The sequence below is a fragment of the Ursus americanus genome, unplaced genomic scaffold (assembly GCF_024610735.1).
Source record: "Ursus americanus isolate L20-20 unplaced genomic scaffold, mUrsAme1.1.p SCAF_96, whole genome shotgun sequence".
In the NCBI taxonomy this organism is placed as follows: Eukaryota; Metazoa; Chordata; class Mammalia; order Carnivora; family Ursidae; genus Ursus; species Ursus americanus.
This window is the reverse complement of record NW_028273678.1, coordinates 531,716-544,912: the sequence shown is the minus strand read 5'-3', so window position 1 is coordinate 544,912 and position 13,197 is coordinate 531,716. Positions and strand designations below refer to the sequence as shown.

The 13,197-nt window shown below is 39.8% G+C and overlaps 1 pseudogene; it reads right to left on the bottom strand.

Annotated features, from left to right (window-relative positions):
• The window catches only part of LOC123803447 (notch homolog 2 N-terminal-like protein A), a 75,442-nt pseudogene extending 63,548 nt beyond the window's left edge, over positions 1-11,894 (bottom strand).
• Positions 11,895-13,197: the final 1,303 nt, after the last annotated feature.

Here is a 13,197-nt window from a genome sequence, read left to right as displayed (position 1 = left end):
TCTCAAGATCACCTGAAATAAGGGCACCTGGGTAGCGCAGTGGTTAAGCATCTGCCTTCGGCTCAGGGCGTGATCCCAGCGTTCTGGGTTCGAGCCCCACATCAGGCTCCTCCACTAGGAGCCTGCTTCTTCCTCTCCCACTCCCCCTGCTGTGTTCCCTCTCTCACTGGCTGTCTCTCTCTGTCAAATAAATAAATAAATTCTTAAAAAAAAAAAAAAAAGATCACCTGATATAGTCACTCCCTGGCACCCTCGGGCAAATACAAAGACTTAGTGGAGCACATTGCAGGGACTGTAGGCTAGTCATATGAAGCCCATCCTTGCAGGATTCCAGCCATCCCTTCAGGGGCAAAGAAGGGTCTGGATCTCCCTACTGTCTCACACCTTGTCTTTGCATAAGCTGCGCCTCTCCTTGGAATGCCATCTTCCTTTTTGTTTACCTAGTGAACTTCCACTTGACAACTCTACTCATAAGTTACCTTATTGCCCTTCTCAGCTCCCTAAATCATTCTCTCTCACACACATATCTGCACATGTATATACACAGCCCAAATTTGCTGTTTCCATTTATATCACCCATAACATGGGCAGGGGCTGGATCCCTGTAGTAGACTCTCAAAGCATGTCTTCTGAGTGAATAAAATGCATTGACCTTTTCCACAATATACAATCACTAACAGACCTCTTATATGATAGAAACAAGTCAATGCTACTTTTATTTTCTTTAAACACAACCCACACACGTATTCTGGGAAACATTTTATTAATTGTGGTCTTGCTATAAATACTGCTTGATGTGTTTGAAGAGGATGAAGAATCTCTGGCTACTTATCTATGAAAAAAACTAGAAGCTATTATGAGAATAAAGGTCTAGAAAGGTACGTCTTGTGGACTCTGAAGTAGGAAAATATAAGAGGAAGCCAGAAGACTCTGATGTGCTGGATCCTAAGGCACGTCTTTGAGGCAGAAGGACAGAGAAAAAAGAAAAATTCCCATGCTATTAGTAAATCTGGTATTCATATGGATTTTTGTTTTCATTAGCTTAAGCTTTTTGTTTTTACCTAAGATTACGAGAACCCCCTGAACTTGTTAGTATTCCAATTGGTTGTCTAGGTAAACATCCAAATATCTGACCCCCATAGAAAAACAAATGAAAGCCATGACAGCTTTTCTAAAAGGAAGAAGGAGGTGACACATGAGCACGCAGAAGTGTTCTCTATCAAGGAATGTCACATCAAAGGGGAAAGGTACACTAAAAATTTGGGCACAGCAGGGGCGCCTGTGTGGCTCAGTCAGTTAAGCATCTGCTTTCAGCTCAGGTCATGATCCTGAGGTCCTGGGATCAAGCCCCATGTCCAGCTCCCTGGTCAGCAGGGAGTCTGCTTCTCCCTCTGCCCCTTCCCCCACTTATGCGTGTGCACGCGAGCTCTCTCTCTCCCACTCTCAAATAAATAAATAAAATCTTAAAAAAAAAGAAACAAAAAAAAAAACTGGGCACAGCACATGTATCTCAAGATGTTAAGCAGAGAGAAAAAGAAGGAACTAAAATTCTTCTTCCTATTTTTTCTTCATTCCTCTGAGAGGAACTTACCTACAATAGGGAAGAGATAAAAATGGTTCCTTCTGGCAACTGTGTATATAGAGTATTTGCCTACAACTGAAACAGAAAGGTCCCTGAACCTGTGCTACGTACAGGCACTAACTTCCCACCTCTGCTTCTTCAACTATGAGTGGAGATAAACCCAAGAAGGTCTGACTAGGTGGGGTATAAGGGCTACCACAAAACCAAAATGGTAAACTTAACTCTTGTAATTCCTAAAGACAGACAAAAGTGGGAGATGTGTGAAAATAATCAGAGCCCTGCAAAACACCAAGAAGAGATCCTTTTAAGGGCAAAGGAAGAAGTTTTAATATGGAGATCATTTCAGAGTAACATCTTAATTATTAAGAAGACATTATTGCCATTTTCACTAGTCAGGATTAAAATGTTTTAAATGGCTATGCCTTCCCTTCGCCTGTGGAACAAAACAATTCAAAACTGACAATCACGAAAAAATTATTCTTTTAACCACCAAATCTCTTCAATGAATCACAATTCTGTCATGGTCGTGATGAAGATAATGGACCATTCTAACTATCCTCTACCACCACCACCATCTTTTAATGAAAAATCAATAAAACAAGTGTTCCAAACTAACCAATCCAGTCTAGTTTACTGAGTACATTTTTAATTTTTGTTCATCAGATTTACAGAATTGCTAGTGTAGCGGGCAACAAGATATTGAATGGTTCTGCTTTCCTCATCTAACTTAATAAACATCTATGGTTCATTTTGAATAAAGCTCAGACCCACCTTTGAAGAACTCACAATCTAGTCAGATGAGAGACATATAAAAAACTATTACAGTAAAATGTGATACATAAGATAATAGAACATAGAGACTGCTTAAAGGAATCACACACAAAAAAGTCACTAAGACAGAATTTTAAATAACATTGGGCAATCACCAATTGTAGAAGAGGGCATTCCAGGCAAAGGGGTGTGCAACAGCATGGAGGCAACAGGAAATATGACATTTTCAGGAAATGGTGAGAATGTTGGTGTGACTAGAGCTAGATGCTTGTGGGAAGTAAAGCTATAAAAAGATGTAAGGCCGAGACCATGACAGGCTATGGAAGCCATGTAAAAGGGTTTGTAGTCGACTCTACAGATGATAAAAAGTCATTAGACATTGTAAGCAGGTGAGTTTGTGAGATGACTGGCATCCACGATCAAAGATGTGGCAATGGGACAGATGAACAAGATGGGGAGAAAGTAACAGCAAGGAAACCAGTTAGGAAACAACTGCAGAAGCCCAGGTGAGGGCTGACCTGTCACCAACGTGGACAGGATAGACCTCAACTGCAGAGCAGGAGAGGAAATGGAGAAGAGTAACAGGTGAGAGGTGCTTCAGGGGCTAGGTTAGGGGCCTGACTCTAAGTGGGGTAAGGGAGAAGGGGGATCTAGTTTGAAATACATGGACTATACATCACTACCACCCCATTTATATCAACATGTTGAATGTGAGGTACTTGTCAAGTTTCCAAGGATAATATGCAGCACATAGTTAGAAATATGAGCCTGAATGTAGGGTAGGGGGGGAGTGAAATGGATGACTAGAAGAGTCACCAGCAACTGATGAAGATAATGACAGCTGAAGCCACTGGAGATAGCTGGGGGAGCTGTGATAAGGCTCAAAAGAGGGCTCAAAACAGAGTTCCAAGGAACACAAAAATTTCATGGATGAGGACAAGGCAATGCAGAAGCTAAAGGAATAGTCAGAGTACAGAAAACCAGAAAACCAGGGCCCTGAATGTCTAGGGAGAGATTTCAAGCAGCAAGTAATCAATAGCACAGACAGCTTTTCTTCTAGGGATGGTGAAATAAAGTTCTGATCCCCAATCTTGACATATATACTTTAGGCAGTCAAATATTTCTGCCTTTCTCTTTCTCTCCTCTTAGAAATCTCAAAAGGAAGTTAAAGATAGTTGTCTGGAACACTCTAGTTCCTTATCATAATGTTAAACATACACCAGAGTTAGAGGATCCTTAAGAACTACATGTCAAGATCTAAGAGATGCTAAGGAAAGGTATCTGCTGAGAATAGGAAAATATAGCCCAGAGTCACATTTGTTACCTGGGAAACCAACTTGGCAGGTGTACTCATAGTCATCCCGGCTACGCACGTGGCAGGTGCCTCCATTCAGGCAGGGGTGAGAAACAAAGCAGGGATGAGTGGTCGAGTACTGGCAATCATCTCAAGTGAACCCCAGGGCACATCGGCATGTGGCTTTCCCCAACATGGCCTGGGCCACACACGTCCCACCATTTTGGCAGCGGTTCTTCTCACAGGGGTCTCGATGTTGACAATATTCTCCCAAGAAACCCTCCTGACATCTGGAAAAGAGAGGAGGAGTCCATGAAAACACCCGACTTCTTGTAAGTCCAAAAATTAAAAGATAACGCAGTGCATTCAAGAAAACACTAGACTGTGAACTGAGAGACCTAAAGGTGCAACCTATAAAACTGCCTTTGTTCAGAAGCACAAAAGACTATGGACTCTAAGAAACAATCTGAGGGCTTCAGAGGGGAGGGGGGTGGGGGAATGGGATAGGCTGGTGATGGGTAGTAAGGAGGGCATGGATTGCATGGTGCACTGGGTGTTATACGCAACTAATGAATCATCGAACTTCACATCAAAAACCAGGGATGTGCTGTATGGTGACTAATATAATATAATATAATATAATATATAAATAAATAAATAAATAAATAAATAAATAAATAAATAAATACTAAGGCTGGGGTGCCTGGGTGGCTCAGTTGGTTAAGAGTCTGACTTCGGCTCAGGTCATGATCTCTCTTGGGAGGAGACCAGCATCAGGCTCTATGCTCAGCGGGGTGTCTGCTTCTCCCTTTCCCTCTCCCTTGGCCCCTCCCCCTGCTCCTACTCTCTCTCTCTCAAATAAACAAAAACTTAAAAAAAAAAAAAAGAAGTGCTTAGAGAACTTAACCACACACTCTCCTGTCCTTTCAAGTCTTGGTAGGTGACAGAATACCAGGTGGGTGACCCAGCATGGTCTGCCATGGCCGGTCAGCATAATTTTTATCAAGGGAAAATGCAACCACAGCTTTTCTCATGTAGGTATAGGCTGGTATGGTGTACCAGCACTTTTTTGTGCAGCATTGTTGATACTTGTCTGTTTAAATTCATTACCTTTCTCATTTTGACTAAGTAATTTGTTAGGATTAAGACATTCACATGATAATGCATGGACTGACCCACTTCTCCTCTCCAATTTAGAATATAGAAAATATCATGCGCTTTCTCTCAATTAAGCACTGAGAAATAGTAAGTTCTTTTCTTGTTTCTACTGAGACATCAACTGGCCTGTATCTAGATTTCTGGGTTATGTTCAGGGGATACATTTCTCTACGATGGAGAAAGAAAAAGGCGGTACAGGAAAGGGGAAGGATTCAAAGGAGCTTTTTTAAAAACTTAAATCTGTTCAGATATAAATAGCAGGCAGCTTTTTTTAACCAAATAAAAAAGCACAAAATATAATGAAAATAACACAAAAATATCTAAGGTACCATGCAAATGCCAAAGTGAAGAAGAGAAAACAATTCAAGAATAACATTCTATAACATTCTCCATGTGGTGTGTTGAGGAATCTTTTTATATGCACCCATTGATTCATAAGATATGCAACCATCCCAAATTGTGTGTAGTATTTACAACAATCCTACATTCTCTAAACAGCATTAAAAAAAAAAAAAAGGCATGGATAGTCCCATTTTCCTAATATAGAGGTTATTTAAATGAGACCTCTAAGAAGCATTCAAACGTAACACAAAGACTTTGATTCTAACTATAAATTTTACCACGTGGCTGTCGCCTCAGATATTTGGTTAAACCTATTTCTCCATTTTACGTTTTGGAGGATAGAAAACTAGGTCTATAAGGCTGCTCCATCATTACCTCAAAGATGACACACTTAAACCAATAAAACTCCCCCCCTCAAAACCAGCTCCCATCACCCCTCCCTATGTGCAGATTTTATGTCCTGATTCTCCCTATCGCCCAGACTTAAAGCACCGGGGTTGTGTTTTCCTCCTTCCTATCTTTGCCGAATCATATCCAAGATGTTTCATAAGGCACTGGTTGGCAAGGTGAGGTCTTCAGAGGTCCCAGTTATTGAGAAAAGGAGGGGGACCAGATATTAAGGAACTAAGAACACGCCCAGAAGAATTGTGCAGTAGTTAACATGGCTGGAGGAGGAAACAGAGCTGGTAGGTAGCTCCAGTGGTAGTGATGTAACTGGTGACATACTCCTCCCCTCTTCCTAGACCTGAATACAGTAAGCATGGCAGAGCCAGGAGCAGCTCGAGTTCTGAGCATCTTCATGAGCAGGTGAAGCTAGAAATGGAGAGGCAGTAAGGAGGGGGCACAGCACTAAAACCAAAGACTGGCTGAAGCTTCTGTGAGGCGTCTGCATCTCCTACGGTCAGAAGGTCTGTTTGGAGTGAGTCCTGGTGCTGTGACCTTAGACGTGTTACGTAACTTCACTGTTAGTTCTCTCACATTTTAAATAGTTAATAAAGCTACCTACATTGTTGTAAGAACTGAACAAAATCAAGTATGTGAAGAGCCGTATGTTAAAAAGTTTTGCAAATGAAAAACATTTTTTCTCTCTTTAAACTTACTGAGGAAAATATGATGCTTTATTCAAATCACAGCTTGATTTGATAATAGGTTATTTTCTGATTTTTTTAAAGGAGAAGAACAAAAACTGTCAATGTAGCATAGCCAAAATTATCCCGGAGCTATATTATTAAAAGCATTTGTAAGTTATGTAAGAAGTCTGTTATGGATGATGTTAAAAACTGCAACACAATTCTCACTCACAGTGGCAGTCCTATGGGCGTTAAGCCTGGCTGACAACTCTAGATTCACCCATACGGAAATTATTCACCTTATAAATAATGGCAAACTTTTCAACCTGGGTGGGCTTTTCCCAGCTTTGCTCCTGGACTATTACACCACCACCACCTCCCCAACACTATCAGATGGCATCTGCTCAGAGAATGCAAGTTTATTTAAATGTTAGTATCATAAACATGTAAAGAAAACATAAGGTTCCCAGGAAAACAGAAATGAAACAATATGAAGCTTTCTGGAGCCAAAGAAGAATATTCCTGAATTATACGTCACTAGGGTTTAATCTTCATTGTTGTTCCCTACCAAGTACAGGAAAATAAGTTTCAACTAAGGTATGTTTAAGAAACCAGTAAAAGCCACCTGCGGGGCTCAGTCATTAAGCGTCTGCCTTCAGCTCAGGGTGTGATCTCGGCGTTCTGGGAACGAGCCCCACACCAGGCTCCTCCTCTGGAAGCCTGCTTCTTCCTCTCCCACTCCCCCTGCTTGTGTTCCCTCTCTCGCTGGAGTCTCTATCTCTGTCAAGTAAATAAATAAATAAAATCTTAAAAAAAAAAAAAAGAAACCAGTAAAAGCAGAGGTGGGCAAATACAGCTTGTAGACCTACTATGGTCCACTGCCTATTTTTGTATGGCCCATGAGCTAAGAGTAGTTTTCACATTTTTGAATGGTTAGAAAAATGCCAGAAAAAAAAAGATAATATTCTGTGACATTTGAAAATTATGTAAAATTCAATTTCAGTGTCCATAAATAGTCATACTGGAACACAGTCACACTCATTCATTTATGGATTGTCTATGGCTACCTACACATTACTGGGTTAAGTAGTTGTGATGAGACCATTTAGCCTGAAAAATATTTACTATATGGTGCTTTATAGAAAAGTTTGACGGGTGCCTGGGTGGCTCAGTCGGTTAAGCATCTGCCTTTGGCTCAGGTCACAATCCCAAGGTCCTGGGATCGAGTCCCACCTTGAGCTCCCTGCTCAGCAGGGAGTCTCCTTTTCTCTCTCCCTCTACCCCTCCCCCCACTTGTGCTCTATCTCTCGCGCGCTCTCTCTCTCTCAAATAAATAAATAAAAGAAAATAAATAAATAAAAGAAAAAGAAAGTTTGCCAACAACTCGATAAGAAAATATATGATGCCCAATGCTATATAGAGCATCCAACATGCTTATTAATAATGATGTTAATGATGACAAAGAAAAATGTTCTCATTTCAGTTTCTTCAAAGAATATTGCACTCATTCATTCATGAAACAAACATTTAGTAAGTGCCTATTATGTGCCAGATATTGTTCTAGTGCTAGGAAAGTCCTTGAACTTGTAGAGTTTAAATTCTAGTCACAGAAGACAAAAAATAAGATTAGTAAGTAAAATACATAATTTGTTTGGTAGAGTTAAGTGCTATGAAAAAAATAATAAAACAGGAAATGGGGGATGGGAAGGGATGGAAGTGGGAACAGTAGGATGTAGTTAAATGAAATATTTTGATTTTAAATAGGAAAATCAGAGAAGGCCTCCCTGAGAAGGCACATTTCAGTCAACACGTAAATGAGGTGAAGGACTAGCCATGCAGGGGAAGTGTGTTCAAGGAGGAGGGAACAGCAAATGCAATGGACCTAAAATAGGAAACAGTCCTGGCATGTTTGGGAATAGCAAGGAGACCTCTGTGGCTCTCCCAAAAGGATTAAGAAAAAGAGTAGCAGATAAATGGATGAGAGCCGTACTGTGAGGCAGATCATGAGGAGTCTGTAGACCACCATGAAGAAAGCTTGAGGTTTTTACTCTAGGTAAGATAATATAACGTACAACTGACTTACTCTCCCAAAGTTCATAAATAGAACTAGATCTTATTTCTATGTGAAACTAGACCTACTGTTAATATAATAATACTCAGTTTCTTATTTAAAATGTTCTAGAGGGCTAGACATCAATCAGCCTGTTCCTTTACCTTAAAACATGTACAAATCTCTTTTAACCTAGCAAATCTCTTAAATTAACAAATCTCTTTTAAAATGTTTTAGTGAACATTTTTCGCTAAGCCCTATTTCCCTTTCCAAATTCTTCTTCCATCACAACCAAACTCCTGTAACTGCGGCCTAATTTTACAGATAGTTTCCCTTTCTCTTCCATCTAGTTCTTACTTGTCCCTTTACAACAAAACTTTCATTCTAATTATCACCCAGAAATTATGCTCTCAGAGCAATGACTTTCCCTTTGTCAAGTTGAGTCTGAAATTTCATCATAAAGAAATTCTCTTTCCTGGAGCACCTGGGTGGCTCAGCTGACTCTTGATTTCGGCTCAGGTCATGATCTCAGGGCTGTGAGAGAGAGCCTCGAGTTGGGCTCCTCCAAGCTGGGCGTGAAGCCTGCTTGAGATTCTCTCTCTCTCTGCCTCTACCCCTCCCCACCCCTTCTCTAAATAAGTTGATTAATTAAGAACAAACCTAAAAATATTTAAAGAAATTCTCTGTCCTTATAGGAGGTGTCTCTGACCACACCTCCTATCATTTTAATCTTTTTACATTTGGTTTCTAGGACTCCCTCTACCTCAAAGCTTGGTAAATTCTTAGTCTAGATTGCTGATTCCTCTTCTCCTTCTTCCCCATCAATTATGAGGAAACTTTAAGTTTGGGATGCACTGCTCTTTCCTCTCATATGCATTTCTTACTGTTGTTGCTGTTGATTTGGTTTTGAAGAACTACGTTCATGTACCCACATGAACAGCTCCAGCTCCATATGTTCCGTTTACTAAACGTCATCTACCTACCCTAATATACTCTGCAGTACTTGAAACTGAACATTTGAAAAGTAGGATCATTTTCACATGAAACTTTAATTCTTCCATTTTTCTAAGGTCTCCATTCACAATCTCAAAAGCCACTTTTGGTTACTGCTTTTAAGTTATATGTAACATTATCATATTCTGACAAGTCTTATTAAGTGAATTCCTACAACACTCCCCATTCATATTTACAGTTTCCTTTTTGATATCAATTCTGATCATCTTAAAAGCCTCAGGCCAGATATTATCCTTGGAATAACAGAATCTTGGGACTCAACGCACCCTAAGGTAATCTCTACCCAATGAGATAATTCTTTCTAAGATATCCTTAGAAGATGATTGCCAGTCTCTACTTGAATGTAAGCAGTTAAGCATGGTGCCTGAGTAGTAGTAAGAATTGAATAAATGCTTGAAGTTATTATTGTTCTTGCTATTAAGAGTACAGATTCTAGAACCAGAGCACATGGATTTCAATTACAGCTCCACATTTACTTGATGTGTGACCCTGAGCAAGTTATTAAACTTCCTTGTTGTAAAATGGATTTAATAATAGTGCTTACCTCATAGGGTTTTTAAATAATTGTAAAGTGCTTAGAATGGTATCTGGCACCATGCATTTGTTAAGTAAAATAAAATTAACGGCTCACTACTTCAACAACAGAACAGTTTTCAGTGTGGGTGGACTGCATTATCAGAAAGCTCTTTTTGACTCTTAATCATAAGAAACAAACTGAGGGTTGCTAGAGGGGAGGGAGCTGGGGGAATGGGGTAACTAGGGGGATGGGGTAGCTGGGTGATGGATATTAGGGAGGGCATGGGATGTAATGAGCACTGGGTATTACATAAGACGGATGAATCACTGACCTCTACCTCTGAAATCAATAATATATGTTAATTAATTGAATTTAAATTAAAAAATAAACAAATGAAAAAGGAAAAAAAAGAAAGCTTTTTCTTTCTGATGTCTTAAATTCTGCCTCTCCTCCTTGGTATATACCCAAGATAGCTAAAAATGTAAGTCCACACAAGAATTTGTAAAGAATATTCATAGTAGTATTAGTCATAATAGCAAAAAGTAGAAACAACCCAAATGTCCATAAGCTGATAAATGGATAAATAAAATTTAAAAATGGATAAAAAAAATGGATAAGTGGATACATAAAATGTGGTATATCCATACAATAAAATATTATTTGGCCATGAAAAGGAATGGTGATCTGATACATGCTATGACATGGATGAACCTTGAAAACATAATGCTAACTGAAAGAAGCCGGACACAAAACACCACATGGTGTATGATTTCATTTTTAGGAAACGTCCAGAATAGGCAAATCCACAGAGTTAGAAAAGAGATTATTGTTGCCAGGGGCTGGGAGGAGGGGAAAACAGAAACCACAGAGAGCTTCTTGAGGGTGGGGATAATAAAACACATTTTGAAACTAGATACTGTTGATGGTTACACATATCTGGAATATACTAAACACCACTGAACTGCACACTTTAAAACGGTAAATCTAATACTATGTGAATTATATCTCATCTAAAAATTTTTTTGCCTCCCTAAAATTTTCACTTAGTGGCTTTCACCATTCTCTAGAACAAAAAATGAGCCTCTGCTTCTCTAACATGTAGTCCTTTAAGAACTTAAATATAGTTATATTGACCCTTTGGTCTTTTTTACAGGATTCAGTACTTTGGACTATTTCTTAGTATAAAATTATTTCCAGATCTCCTCACCATTTTAGGTGGCTCTTCTATGCTTAAGTTAATAATAGTAATAACAGTGACCAACATTTTTAAAGCACTTACTGTGTATTATGTATTTGCCACGCATTTTACAGCTATTATCTCTTTTATTATTCCCTATAACAGTACTGGTATATTATGATCCATATTCTGCATATGAGGACCTTGAAGCTTAGAAGGATTAAGATTTCACAGCTAAGAGATAGCAGAGGCAGAGTTCAAACCCACATATGACTCCAAAGCCCATGTACCCCAAACACTGGGCCATCCTGCCTCCTCCTACGAGATGATTCTAGTTCATCAAACACCTCTTTAAAACATAGGTCCCCAAGGGCACTGGGTGGCTCAGTCCGTTAAGCATCTGCCTTCGGCTCAGGTCATGATCTCAGGGTTCCCTGTTCAGCAAGAAGACTGCTTCTCCCTCTCCCTCTGCTCTCCCCCCAACCCCGGCTCATGTTCCCCCTCTCTCTCTCATAAATAAATAAAATCTTAAAAAACAAAACAACAAAGGGCCACAAATGAGGGGGAAAAAAACACACATGATCTTACCAGCACAGCACAGAGCTTGGACTATCTGGACAATGTATTTTTACTATTGCAGCATAAAGCTGTGTTCACTTTTTTAGAAGCCACAAAATACTATTATGAGCTACTGAACATACAGTTAAAATGCCAGATCTTTTTTTTTCACACGAACTACTCATGCTATATTTCTTGCATCCTATACTTTACACTTTTTTTTTAATTTATTTATTTGACAGAGAGAGAGACAGCCATCCAGAGAGGGAACACAAGCAGGGGTAGTGGGAGAGGAAGAAGCAGGCTCCCAGCAGAGGAGCCTGATGCGGGGCTCGATCCCAGAAAGCCAGGATCATGCCCTGAGCTGAAGGCAGACGCTTAGCGGCTGAGCCACCCAGGCACCCCTACAACACGTTTTTAAACGCAATAATTGGAACTGTCACCATGCTGAATCTTTACCCCAAGTTTCTTTGACTGAGATAACTTTTACACTTTATTTCTATTATCACAGAATTTCAGCACTGCACCATATCTCAGAAATCAACTAGTCTGAACCCCTATTTTACTGATAAGAACACCAAAGCTAACTGACCTGCCCCAAATTTGCCGTCTGTGAATCTAGCAATTTCCCCCAGTTTTGCACCATCTACAACTATATCTCTATCTTTACCTAGATCTTTTATCAAAACATAAAACAGTACTTAACTGAACATATTCTACTAGGTCTTGCCCCAACACTGCCATCTATTCAGTCAGCTCTACCATCTTGGCTGCACCAGCATCCTAATTTACATCTCTCCATAAGGATAGCCAGGAAATCCATCGCTAAAACTAAGCATACTACTTACAGAAAATCCTTTTCAAGCATAGTTTTGATCGTGTCACTTCTCTGCTCAGAAACCAGCATTAGCATCCAGCCCTTCATATCCAAGTTTCTTAGAATCTATGGCCTACTTGTCTGCCCCACTTCTATCATCAACTCCCTTACTCCTTAGTAAAACACTCCAGATTACTTTCGTACTCTTGTCTACTGTTCCCTATATAAAAATCTTCTAAAACTTTTCCACCTGATATGTCTCTAATTTATGCTCCTTTCTTCCATCCTTGCTCCAAAGAACTGCTCAAAATCTATGTCTTCCATTAAGCCCTCTCCAAACCATCTCACCCATCTCTCTACCAGTATGGCACTACTTTAAGCCACTGTTACGTTATGTCTTTCCTGAGTTTCTCTCAGACTCCCATTTCATATCTTGTACAGAAGGGCATGTCTTTAGATACTTGGTACAGGTACCTTGAATACCATGAGCTCCTAAGCAACTGGTTCCAAAAAAGGTTAAATTTCATGTGATAGATAAAGTCGGTCTCTCGATCCAAATACGTTTCCAAATCCCCTACCAAACCCACACTGTGCTCTGCCTGGTAGAACATGGGCCAAATCAACCCGAAGAATCATTCTGAGGTATAAGATTATCCTCATGCCCCAGGAGGCTAAGGAGAATTATGGACATGGGAAGAAAGGGGATAAATGGGTAAATGAGACAGAAATAAAGGACCCCTATTTCCTAAGGCAGGAGACCTTTCAAATTTGCAAATCCCTGTTCAAATGTAATACAAGTATACCATATACCATGTTAGTCTGAGTGGAAATTAAGACTCTCGGCCTG